General features: G+C 45.9%; 1 protein-coding gene across 3 annotated transcripts in view; it reads right to left on the bottom strand.

Annotated features, from left to right (window-relative positions):
• The window catches only part of v (Tryptophan 2,3-dioxygenase vermilion), a 145,320-nt gene that overhangs the window by 33,483 nt on the left and 98,099 nt on the right, over positions 1-13,738 (bottom strand). The window lies entirely within an intron of this gene.

Genomic DNA, 13,738 nt, shown 5'->3' with positions numbered 1-13,738 from the left:
GGAAAGGTATGTCCTTGTGGACAGGCAAGGTATAGCATGACTGACGCAAGTTGATCATCTGTGAACTTTCAGGGCACCACGCTACATTCGAGTATCCGATGCTGCTGTAAGCTTCGAGTTTCCGTGAACTTCATTCGTATAACCTTGCATTTAATATCAAAGTCACGATGACGAAAAAAAAAATATACAGCAGATCTCACGCATTGTGGGACTCTCCATCTCAAGCAGCGAATCATTCAGTCGGCAAATATAGTTCCCTACGTCGCTATTTCTTTTTTGCTTCAAGCCAATCGTTACAAATCGTTACAAATATGACGACTATACATGCAGGGTGTATATCCTAAGCACCTTCAAGAACTGGGGTGGCTCTGTGGTAGAGTACTTGACTGTCAGGCAGAACGACTGGGTTCTGAACTATGGTTGGAGCCGGGATTTTTTTTCTTTGTGTATATCAAGATTTTTGGCAACTACAGCTCCTTAACGCTATCGCACGAATACTTACAGCAGCCAATTTTTTGTTATCGCTGGGTTAATATAGACATTGAATCACGCTTGGCGCATGCCCGCTATTGATAAGCCGCGATGAGCGGCACACACTTGACTGAGAGAAAAATGTTTCATGACGTTCGCGACAAGTACCCCACGCTTTTCATATTAATCGTGTTCGTTATGCACTCATGTTCTCCTATGCTAATTTTGCTTTCTTCCGAGTCCAGAAGACGAGCCATAGAGCACCCAGACAAAAGTGGCAAGGCAGATCGAAACTATCCAAGTGCCGTTGGTTGCAAAAGAAGTACTTTGCATTCAAAAGACAGCTCAAACGCAGAGTTGCGATTGAATAAAGAAGACAATGTTGCTGTATGAGACACAGGGTTGGTTGTTTGGTTGGCCGGTTGCGAAATTTTATTGTGGTCCTGCAAGGCGCGCGACTCCCACGTCGGGACCGATAGGCCAAGCCTATGGGCCACTCCGCGGGGTATTCAGAATTTATTCAATTTCTGCCAATCTTTCAAGAATGTTAGCCAGTCTGGTTGCATACGTAGATAATGTAGCAAGCTGAGGTTCGCCACTGTACAAGTCAAGTTGAATTGGGCCACCAATAATTTTTGACATCATGAGCATGCGCAGGGCTCCCCTTCAGGGAGGGGGGGGGCGGCGACAGCTCGTCGGAGCGCCCCTTTTCCTTATTAAGTCAATCTATGGGGCAGGCTTTGCGCCCCCCTTGTTAGGGGATTAGAGAGGCAACTCCCCCCCCCCCCGCTTCCCCTCGCCCCACTCGAGCACACCCCTATGGTCGACATCATGCACAACATCAGCCTTCGCTGAAAGGGGGGGGGGGTGTAGGGGATAGGAAAACGCGCTCTTAAATAAAACAAAAATCACAAATATTGTCCCACAGGACCCCAAGAACGTTCTCCACATGTATGCAACTGCCCACACGTCGATGTTTTGTTATTTTACGCGCAAGACATTTTCATTCGTGTAATTTATGCTTCAGTGATGACGTATTGAGTTGGTGTCATAAACACCTGCAGCAGTTGTAAACGACAGCCTCGTAACAAAAACAGCGAGCACGCAGACTACCTGTGCATCCTAGTCTTCTGCATAGAATGATACATTTTATAAATTCTCCCACACCAACCCACATCATCATGCACCGCATATATTCCGACGTTTATAGTTCCAATCTCTGCCAGTACTGTACCCCCAGAGCTACTATTGACCTTGTTCTATGGGAATGTCCAGCATTAATCAGAAATTCTGGGGTCGCGGCCTCCAATGAAGACCTTGGGGCGCGTTAGCAGACTGCACTGCTCAGTTCGGGCCTGGACAAGCAATTCTGAGCGATCCAGCAGGCCAAGGAAGCCACCGGGAGACACGGTCTCTCCGTTAGCTTCTAGGTGGGAGCCCAGCGCAGTAATCTGCCGGAAATCAATAAAGTTTACCTCTCTCCTCTCCATTTCCTTCTCTTTCGAGCAACGACCGACTACTAAGCAATCGTGTCTTGCCGATAGCGAACCTCGTTCACCGAGTTATCACAGCATGCGCCCGTGAATAAATCACCTAGAGCCATCTTCAAGCGTTGAATGGGCCATACATACTTTTATGTCACTTTTTTTTTCTGACGGGAGCAAGAGGTCGTGATGGAGAGACATCTGCAAAACCGTGAATAGAGTCTTGTCCTGTTTACGTATATATAGGACAATGGGCGCCCGGAAAGTTGTTGTAGGCTAATGCAGGTGGACAACCTTGTGCTAATGGCGGATATTTCATGCCAGAGTCTTATAGATGTGTTTCCAATACTTGTGATAATGAAGCGACATATCTAACCGTCAGTTTAGACACCGAATGATAAAAGTGTTTCTGTTTGTATTAACACAAAGTGTAAACATATATTTTTGCACGAAGAAGGCGTTGTGTGTGTAGCTATAGCCAGTTCCCAAAAATACTATATCCTTATATTGGCGGGTGGGCTCGGGGACTATACAGCAACAGTTTTTTTTTCCACTCATAGGAATGTAACCCTCGGCATGGCGACAACATCACTCTCGCGCTCTCGCATCCGGCCATTAAGGTCGTGTAAATCAATCATATGCGTTTTGCCTGCGGCAGTGCGGCGACACGACTTAATTGCTTAATCTGCTCCATTTAAGTGGAATACCACATAAAACCCGGCGGGCTGGAATGAAAGAGCAAATGCCATGAATATCATGAATATGTGTTAGAACTGTTATCGTAACAAATGGTTCCCTAACGAAGCGCCCCCCCCCCCCTCACACGCACACACTGAACGTCGCTTCATAAAACTTGCAACGATCGTAAATGACAGCCTCTGAAGAGATAACGAAGGCACCTGGGCTTTATCGGCACATTTGCTCCTTCTGCATGAAATTGCATATATTTTGCCAAGGATTATATTCAAATCGTTTTTTTTTTCGTACTGTTCCTGTAAGTCCTGTAAGTAAGTCCTTGTGAACAAACAGAACAAAGTCGGCTGTTAATGTACAACCAAGGCCGAACGCCAAGGGAGATCGCCGATGAGGGCCTTCCGTTTATTATGTGCTGGCAACAGTGCAACGCATGATGCTTTCTTCGTGTAAGAATACGTATAGCTTCACATTGTGTGCCAATACTTACGATAACGCTTTATCCTTCGGCGGCTAAGTTAGGGGCCACATGTTTCGCCTCCATTGCCACACGTATTAGCGACACTGGCCCGCACGCAGGCACACGTGCGCGTATTTGCAACGCACGGGTGGCAGCGTTTTCTTAAGAAAGCCGTGGTTCGACCTTCTCCCGAGGTTTTATTGGATGAGATATCTAAGGCGGCCTCGATCCAACTGCAATGGCCGGCAGGACACTGAGATTTTCTTAAATATTTATTTACCCTTTCGCAGCACTAAAGAGCCTTACCCTTACTCGCCATGTTGATTTAGTGGAGGTGGTGCTCTAGTGCTAATCCAAAGGCCGCACTTCCACGAAGGCATTATGCCGGATGCTCGTGTGCTGTTATTTAAGTGCACGGTAAAAAAAAAACCCAGGTGGTCGAAATTTCCGGAGCCTTCCACGACGGCGTCTTTCATAATCATACGCTGTTGTTGGGACGTTAAACTCCCCGTATCAGTCAAATCAATCAATCTACTGATCAAATCTCGGCCGCGGCGGCTGCATTTTTGACGAAGGCGAAATATTACTGGCTCGTGTACTATAGGTTTAGGTGCACGTCGAAGAACACCAGGTGGTTGTAATCGCCAGAGCCGACGGCGTCCCTCATGATCGCGTCGTGGTTTGGGACGTTAAACCCTGTAACAATTATTACGATTTATCATTTCGATTTGGTGTCCCTCTAACCACAACTTGTTTCGATTCTTGAAGAGAGGACGACGTGTGCCGTATACGGCAACCGTAAGTTAGCGGTCATTACAGCGTTTGCAGTCTGTATATTCCAGTATATGTTTCAAAATGTAATTAGGCTTAATCGTTTTGTTTATTATGCGTAAATAGTAATTTACAGTATAACCAACATATAACGATCACCCCCCATTTAAGCACTTTACATGAAACAATCCTACTTTGATTACACGAAAAAAAAGGGAGAGTTCTGTTTTCACCAAAGCAGCCGAGCTTCCTGCGTCGCCTCGACTGCTATAGTGAATATGCGAGTTCTTAAGCATCGTATTTTGTTCATCTTCTTCGTCTTATTCCCTTTATTTCCCAGCTCATGTCGCCTAGTCATCAGCGCTTTTTTTCCAGGTCGTCATTTGCTCATTTTTGAACACCCAACACGTCGTCTGAGAAAGCCAAAGCGAGTAATTTAGAGCGTTCTTTGCTGCCACGACGCAGCAAAGAACGCTCTAAATTACTCGCTTTGCATTATATTCTTTGCATGGACACCTGCAATGAAGCGACTGGAAGATAGATTGATTAAGGCCTCTCCGTCACACCTCGCCGTCAACTTCGCAGCTGCTTTTCCTAACAGCCCAACGTCCGCGTAATTACGTCACCCGCATTGGTAAAGCACATGCACAGCCAGCAACAACTGTTGCGACGTATAGACCGGTTATATTGCCTAACGCGTTTGCCGCTATATTGTCAGGCATGCATGTCGAGGGTGGAGAGCGATGTCCATCGAGCGCTACGACGAGTAAACACACTGCATGTAGACGACGGCCGAATATGGTAATCATCTGATCAGAAAACTAAAAGACTCTTGCTTTTTATGCGCGAAAGTCACGACGTAATCGTGAGGCACGCTGTAAGGTGAATGACTCCGTGTTGTTTTTGACCATATGTGATATTTATTCAACGCGATCCCGCATCTGAGTAAGCGGGTGTTATGACACTTCGTCCACACCAGGGCGCGTCCACCACGGCGTAGAATCTAAACCGTGTCATCGAGTTTAACATTGCGACGATTTACCCACCATTCTATCACGGCGGTTGTCATGGAGTGGACAGAGAGTTGGTATGCTGAACTTTCTAAATGACATTCAACCACCGATTTTTAACGCACCCCGTATAGGCATTGAAATGCACGTTATTTCTCACCGTTACCGCTTATTCAGACTGTAACCGTTCTTCGATGGTGTGTCGCCACTGCGTCAGCTTTGGCGCCTTGGCGCTGGAGTATTTTGCACCCGAATACATGTAGTTACAGCGTGTGTACAAATTGCCTTCGGAGAAGGGGCTATCTCTCCAATAAAACATAATACACTACAGGGAATAGTTCCCATAGGAAGGCTATTGTATTTCTCTGCCGCATCGTTAACTGCCCACCCCGTCTTCAATGCGAGCCACTCCGAGGACGCTGCTTCGATTTCTTCGAGAAACCGGATTGAATTACAAACCGTGATTGTTCACATACAATGCTTGTGTGCAATACGTGGGCCGTGCCACAGGAGCGACTTTGTTTTGTTTGTTTTCTCGCCTATAGTGTGTTGTCACACGCCATTCTCTTTCACACCCCTTTTTCTCCTTCTCAAGTGCAGGGTAGAAAATTGGGGACTTCCTCTCGTTAACTTCCCTGTTTTTACTTTTTCTCTCTCTTGGTCAACTGTTGGTAAGTGTCAAAATTACAAACTATCTGATAATCCACAGTGCCTCAAATGCTTGTTTTTGTACACTACCATATATTACGCAGTGCATTTTGTCTTTATCTATCTATCTATCTATCTATCTATCTATCTATCTATCTATCTATCTATCTATCTATCTATCTATCTATCTATCTATCTATCTATCTATCTATCTATCTATCTATCTATCTATCTATCTATCTATCTATCTATCTATCTATCTATCTATCTATCTATCTATCTATCTATCTATCTATCTATCTATCTATCTATCTATCTATCTATCTATCTATCTATCTATCTATCTATCTATCTATCTATCTATCTATCTATCTATCTATCTATCTATCTATCTATCTATCTATCTATCTATCTATCTCGCACAGTTGAATCGTTGAATCATTACATTCTACTACATTCTAACTCCCCATATAAGAGCCGGCTTTACTGCACCATTTGACGTGCACCAGTCGCTTCAAAAGTGGAGAGGCCCTTTCTGAGTGTTTTGGTTAAGCGGATACGAGGCCGTAGGTATCACACCACTTATCGCGTTCGTGATCGCGTGATATCTCGTGGTTTGACGAGGACCCTTTCTGTTGACACTCCGCCGGGACTCCGGGCGCCCTTCAGGCTCCGGACACACCGTTCCAACCACCCCTACGAGCCCAATTGCTTTACTGGCGAGGGCGGGATACGACCGACACGGCGTCGCCTCTGCCGAGGTGTTGCTGGCAGTTTTGTGGCCCGTCGTATAGATACGATGTGGCGGTCCGGCCTGTTATGGCCCGACCGCCACATCGCCTGAGCGTGTACTGGAGGGCTCCTGCATTAAAGAGTCCGTGACTTCTTATTTCCGGAGCTGGCCACGGGTGCAGTAATAAGCAGCTTTTCAGACTTGGTAAAACCCAAGGACGGCTTGTTTAACCGTCCGGCACACGTTTATTATTCGAGGATGGCGACTCACGTCCCTTGTAAAGTCGTTTCACATTTCTTTGTTTCACAACGTACTATAAAACAGCCATATACATTAAAAAAAAACATTCCGAACAACGCATTATAAAACATTCGCCGTTTATAAAACTTTCTTTATAACTGAAATGTTTGAGGTTGATCATAACCGAAAGCCATTCTGTGTTGTTCAGTTCTCCTATACGTTGAGTATATAAGATAAGCACCTCTATCAAGTGCTTCACGGCTTCAAGATTAAAAAAAAAAGCGGCCCTTGAGCTATCTTTAACGCCCTATTCGTTGTTTTCTTGTTCATTTCGCACTGAATGTATCAGCCATAAACCTACGAGGAACATCCGATGGCCGTATATTATAACTTTAACGTCGGCACAAGATGTCACCGTGGTCGTACACATGGTTACGGTGGTCGGCTTCTGACCCTAAAGGCGAGGGTTCGGTCCCAGTTGAGGTGATCACATTCCGATGAAGGCCTAGTGTTAGAGGCTCGCGTTGTTAGATTTACAGGCGCGAGCTAAACAAATTGATTTGATTGATTGATATGTGGGGTTTAACGTCCCAAAACCACCTTATGATTATGAGAGATGCCGTTGTGGAGGGCTCCGGAAATTTCGACCACCTGGAGTTCTTCAACGTGCACCCAAATCTGAGCACACGGGCCTACAACATTTCCGCCTCCATCGGAAATGCAGCCGCCACAGTCGGGATTCGAACCCGCGACATGCGGGTCAGCAGCCCAGGAGCTAAACAAATCCCAAAGCGGTCCAACTTTCCTCGGCCCTCAACTGAGTAGTTAACTTTCTGAAGGAATCAGAAATATCTCAAAAGTACTAAACAAAAAAAGAAAATGTATTAGCTTTATTGTTAACAGGTATGTTTTTGACAACAATATTCTTGTGTTCCGCTACAATATCTTAGTGAAAACCTTTGTGAAAACAGTTCAGTATTTAGGAGACATCATCACCTTTGACATTTCAGTGAACTTTCATGGTTTGTGTGGACATTTCAATTCACGTGATTTTTTTTTATTTTATTTACAAATACTGCTGTCTCAGTTTTTGAGACATTGCAGGAGTGGAATACAAATGTTCAAGCAGTAAAACAAATTATCAGAATACATGACTACGCAACTCTTTTTCGAATTGCAGAGCATCGAGTCTGCGCAGAGACCCATCAAGCTCATTCCATAGATCCACGGTCCACGGAAAAAAGGAAAACTTAAAGCAGTCGAGACTAGCTCTAAAGGGCGTAATGTTTAAGGGATCAAATCGTCGGGTACGGCGCGCAGAAGCTGCAACAAAAGAAATGGGCGCTAGAACACCCAAGCCTGTGTGAACAGTCTTATGCAGGAGGATGATACGATCGCAAGTGCGCCGATGTTCTAGAGACTGCAGTGATAAAACATGCGCATGCGAAGTAGGCGAGAACCGCTGGTCATAGCGACGAAAAATAAACCTTATTGCTTTCTTCTGAACAGATTCTAACATAGCTATGTCATGTTTATGGTGAGGCGACCAAACAACCGACGCATATTCAAGTATGGGCCTGACCAAGGTCTTGTACGCTGTCAATTTGCATTCTTTTGTCGAGTTGTTTAAAGTGCGTCGGAGATACCAAAGTTTTCGAAGAGCCTTGTTGCAGATTGTTTCGACGTGCGTGCGCCATTTTAAGTTTGTTGTCAGAGTTACACCTAGGTATTTAAACTCCGTGACACGAGCTAGACTGACACCATTATTAGTGTATGCAAAACTAAGAGGCTGTTTCTTATTTGAAAAGGTCATGGCTACAGTTTTTTTGAAATTAATTGACATTTGCCAGTTTTCACTCCAATTACAAAACAATGAAAAAACACTGTTCAGGGCTTCCTGATCTTCAACACTAGAGATGGTGTTATAGATAACGCAGTCATCTGCATACATTCTTAGTTTAATTTGTGTGTCACCGATAATTTCTGCTACGTCATTTATGTAGATAATAAACAAGAGCGGCCCAAGCACCGAACCTTGGGGCACCCCTGAAGTGATTTGTACTTCAGACGATTTCACATGGTTAAACGTAACAAATTGTGTGCGTGACCGCAAGTAATCTGCTATCCAGTCAACTAGCTTATTGTCACCAAAAAATGTGCGAAGTTTAACTAAAAGTTTAGCATGGCAAACCAAGTCAAAGGCCTTTGAATAATCAATAAATATGGCGTCAATCTGTCCTCGGTCGTTAAGAGAAGAAGCGACGTCGTGCGTAAATTCAAGTTACTTGTGTTTTTACAATGTATGTGAAAGCTGGACACATTACTGTGTGGTATGGACACGTTTCTGTATTGAAAAACTTGGACTCAGTGCGTAGTAAGTGTTGTGCTATGTACCTATGTATAGCCTTGCGTTTGTTACGTAATATGTGATGTCGACTTTTATGCAAGAGGAGTAGCCGGCGCCACGCATTCACCCCAACCTCTCTTTAAATATATTTAGTAAAAAAAGACGTCCCTGATAATCCTGCCACGGTCTTTGCACGTGAAAACCCATACGCTATTATTGCTCACCGAAATCGGTAAGATGTAATCATCTTTTTAAAGTGACAGTTGATTTACGATGATATGTACAAAGCTTTTTTTTTAAATTGTATATTCGCTATAAAACGTTCATTCATTATTTCTCCGACGAGTTATGTCGAGCCAAATTTCCAGTTCTCGCTCAATCAACACACTATGTAACTCTTGGCCTCGACATCCTACAGCAGTGTGGTGCGACGCTTCACTGTAGGACTAGCGAGATTTTCCTGCCCCCTCTTGCCGACAGACCTACCTGTTCGCCCACCCTCGCCGTCCTTGAAGATGTCGTGTTCCCGGCACACCCTGTATCCAGAGTTTGAGTAGCTGCTGACAGAGTTGACATTGATGCACTTGCTGCTATTGCTGAACCCGCGTCTTCGATCATAGCGAAGAGAAGTGCGTTTGTACCTCGATGCGGCGTCCTCTCTTTGGACCGCGGAACAACCACTCTGTGTGTGTCAAATGTATCTGACGAGTCCGTTGGGCTACCCAAGGGCATGAGGCCTGCATCGCTTGAATTAGATACCGGCGTTGATATAGCAGCTTTAGATCATGACACATCGCACGGAGCCCGAGCAACTGACATTAGCCCTGGTTTTCCTAAGACTCGTCACTTTTCCTGAATATGGTATCAAGTGTCACTGACCTCCGAGAAGCGTCAAGTGCTGGTCAGTGTCCCGAGGAAGCATGCATCGCTGTTCGATTTCAGCCAAGAAGCTAAGAAAGTCTGCATTCCCAACATACGGGCTCGGGCTTGCGCACCCGAAAAGGCAGAAGCCTTACCGCGTGTCCGCGTCAGAGCGTAAGGTTATCGCTGACCAGGTGGATGACATGCTGACCAAGGGCGTCATTCAAGAATCTTCTAGCGCCGGTCGTATACTTGTGAAAAAGAGCAAACGGCCCCTAGAGGTTTTGCGTCAACTACCGGTGCCTCCATTTCGTGACTAAAAAAGATGTGTATCCGCTTCCGCGTATCGACGACGTCATTGACTGTCTACACTGGCGGTCCTGCTTTTCATCTGTGGACCTCCAATGAGGCTAACTAGCAGATACCGATGCCTTTCACTGACGAAAAAGAAAACAGCTTTTGTGACACCAGACGGCTTGTTTGAAATCAAAGTTATGCCGTTTGGTTTGTGCAACGCACCGGCAACGTTTGGAAGGTTCATGGACACGGCTCTGGGTGGACGAAAATTTGCTTATGCTATTTTGATAACGTCGTAATTTTCGGTCGCACTTTTGCAGTCCACAACCAGGCACTTGACGTTGTTTTGACGTGCCTTCAGCAGGCTGTCCTTACCCTGAACTCAAAAAAATGACAGTTACTAGTACTAGTGCTACTAGTACTAGTGCCAACGAGAAGCACTAGTACTCGGAAATCTAGGGGTCAAGCACGGCGCACGGCCAGACCCACAGAAGGTTGCCGCAGTGAGCAATTTTAAGCAACCACAGTCACAACGCGAGTTAAGAAGTATTATAGGTATTCGCTCGTACTTCCGATATTTTGTACCCAATTTTGCCGACACTGCGTAGCCTCTGACCTCATTGCTACGTAAGGACACGCCTTTCACCTTGACAACAAATTGGGACTCTTCGTTTCGGCAGCTAAAGTTCATGCTCTCTTCCAGACCCATACTACTACATTTTGATCCTTCTGCCACAACAGAAGTGCATAACGAAGCTAGTGGAATCGGCCTCGGTGCCGTCCTCATCCAGTGTTTTGGTGACGCCGAGCATGCCATTGCGTACGCCAGCCGTTCGTTGAGCAAGGCCGAACAGAATTGCACCGTAACGGAGCAAAAGTGTCTCGCTGTCGTTCTTGTTGTCCAGAAGTTCCGCCAGTACCTCTACGGCCATCACATCACGATTGTTACCGATCATCATTCACTATGTTGGTTCGTTGGTCTCCGAGGCCCTCGCCTTGCTCGGTAAGCTTCCGCGCTTGAAGAAATCTGACTGGGGTCCGTTGCAAGAGTGGGCACCAGCGTTCCAACACCGATTGTCTTTCGCGGATCCCGCTACCCACAACTACTTGTGACGCCAACAATTTTGATGAATTCTTAGCCGCCATTGACGATACAGGTTTTTCCGACCCCGCCTTCTTCATGGAAGAACAGCGCGACGACCGCAACTTGTATGCTCTTTTTGACTCGGCTGCTCAGCAGACAAACAACAATGACTTTGTGATGCAAGATGACCTGCTCTATCGTAAGAATTACATGACTGGTTCACGCTTATTACTAGTAATCCGCACAAAGTTGCGACGAGATTTGCTTCGTGCTGTGCACGATCACAAGCCCGCCGGACATATGCGTTTCACGAAAACTTATCCCCGCGTTCAAGGCAGATTCTACTGGCCTAGAATGAGAGGGACTATAAAAACGTACGTGACCAGTTGTGACAATCGCCAACAATACAAGCGCCCAAACGCTGCCCCTGTCGGACTCCTTTACCCTTTGATACCGCACTCAACAACTTTCGAAACGGTCGGAGTGGACCTTGTCACCCTTTCCCGCGCTCATCAAACAACAACCATTGGGTCATCATTTGTGTCGACCACCTGACGCGTTATGCGGAGACCGCAGCAATGCCAACAGCCACGGCAATCAATGTTTCGAGCTTCCTCCTGTCTACAGTCACACTTCGTCGTGGACCACCTCGCATTATTGTGAGTGATCGTGGACGCCAGTTCGTTGCCGAGCTGGTAGAAGAGCTCTTGTATCTCTGTGATTGTCGATTTCCCCGCGCGACACCTTATCACCCGCAGACAAATGATCTCGTCGAGCGTACGAACAGAACGCTCACCAATGTGGTTTCTATGTACGTCGGTTCAAGGCGCAAGAACTGGGATGACATCCTTCCCTTTACTATACGTACGCCTACAACTCGGCGAGACCTGGAGCTACTGGCTACAGCCCCTCCTATCTCCTTCACATTCGACCAGCCCGACTCTTCCTCGACGCCATTCTGCTATTTCATACTCATGCGGACATTTTGGTTGCCACGACTCTTTGCCGTGCAGAGGAAGCGCGGCGTGTAGCTGAGCATTCCCGGGACCGTTCCAAGATCACCTACGATTCACGGCGCAAGGACGTGTCTTATACGACAAAGGCGATACAGCGTGACTATATATGGGCACCGCTTCGCAAGCGGCGCCTAGTGTCAAAAGTTTCTGGCACGTTTCACCGGCCCCATCGTAATCGTCGATCGCCCCAGGGACCTGACGTGTACTCGTTAGCTCGTCTCCTAAGTCACGGCTACCATTCTCGGCAGACGCAACTTGTTCTCGTCACACGTCTAAAGCGCTCTGTCATCCGCGCGATTCTGCGTTCACGTAAGCGTTACAAGCCAAATCAAATCAAATCTAATCAAACTTTATTTCAGGAATGCATACATTTACATTAATAAAATTCTACAGTACAGAGGAGGTCCCGAAGTTAGAAAACTGTCGGGGGGACCTCCGTTAGAGAATAAGTCAAGTGCGATAACAATGCAGCAAGCAGTGAAAAACACTTTGTACGAATTGAGCAAAGAATGGTTAAACCACTACCACCACCACTGCCGGGCTTCGCCTGTGGAGGGAGCAGTGGTGGTGGTAGTGGTTAGAAGATGAGAAAAGGCACCTAACTTCTGCAGCCCGGTCGGGAGCACGGCGCAGCGCCTGGAGGAGTGCTACGCTAACACGACAGGCTGGACCAATGAACCAAAAGCATTTCTCTCTCTCACACACACACATACTCATATATATATATATATATATATATATATATATATATATATATATATATATATATATATATATATATATATATATATATATATATATATATATATATATATATATATATATATATATATATATATAGAGAGAGAGAGAGAGAGAGAGAGAGAGCGAGAGAGAGAGAGAGGAGAGCAAGAGGAAGTTGACTGACTCTGTCCACGAACTGCAATAGAATACCTATGTTGTCGAGGATCAAATTATGCGACATGATGAAGATGAGAGTGCGTTGGTCGAGTGTAGCCGGAGAAGAGCACATTAGAGGCGTATAGAGACCCCCAGATATAGCGTGGAGGACGGCGCTGCCCGAATTTACGGGGATTAATCGCGTAAAAGAAGGGAAACTCGGGCGGTGCCGCTTAGGAACAAGGAAACGCGGGATTTGAGGATATCATTCTCTTGCAGGCGGAGGCGCCCGGCTATCGAATGTGCTAAGCGTCTCTGGCCTTCAGTGACAAAGTGAAAGTAACCGGAAAAATAAATTACAACAAAATAACAATAAGCACAAAGACGGACAGGGACACTCACGGTCTACTAACGGTTTCCTTCAAAATGAGTAAGTTAATGTATTAAACATTAGGTGAAGCATGCGTGCAAACAGAAAAAAAAACACGAAGGCCTATGCAGGCGTCTTCCGTACTCCGGTGTTCATTCACTTTTTTCTCGACGCTATCTGTATTATACATTCATACGATTTCACCGCGACGGGCCGGGCGTATTGTCAGGGACGAACACTGCTAGCGTGGACTCGTGAAGGAGCTTGAAAATTAATGTCCTGTCGGGGCACCGCGCTGATAAACGGCGTCTCGTGTCGCATATAGATATTTTTTTAGGCACACGGAAAGGCCGCGCACTGCTGAAATGTAGGCG

This window comes from Rhipicephalus microplus, chromosome 2 (assembly GCF_043290135.1).
Source record: "Rhipicephalus microplus isolate Deutch F79 chromosome 2, USDA_Rmic, whole genome shotgun sequence".
NCBI classification, from domain to species: domain Eukaryota; kingdom Metazoa; phylum Arthropoda; class Arachnida; order Ixodida; family Ixodidae; genus Rhipicephalus; species Rhipicephalus microplus.
Note: the sequence above shows the minus strand (reverse complement) of the source record. Positions and strands in the feature narration are given on the sequence as shown.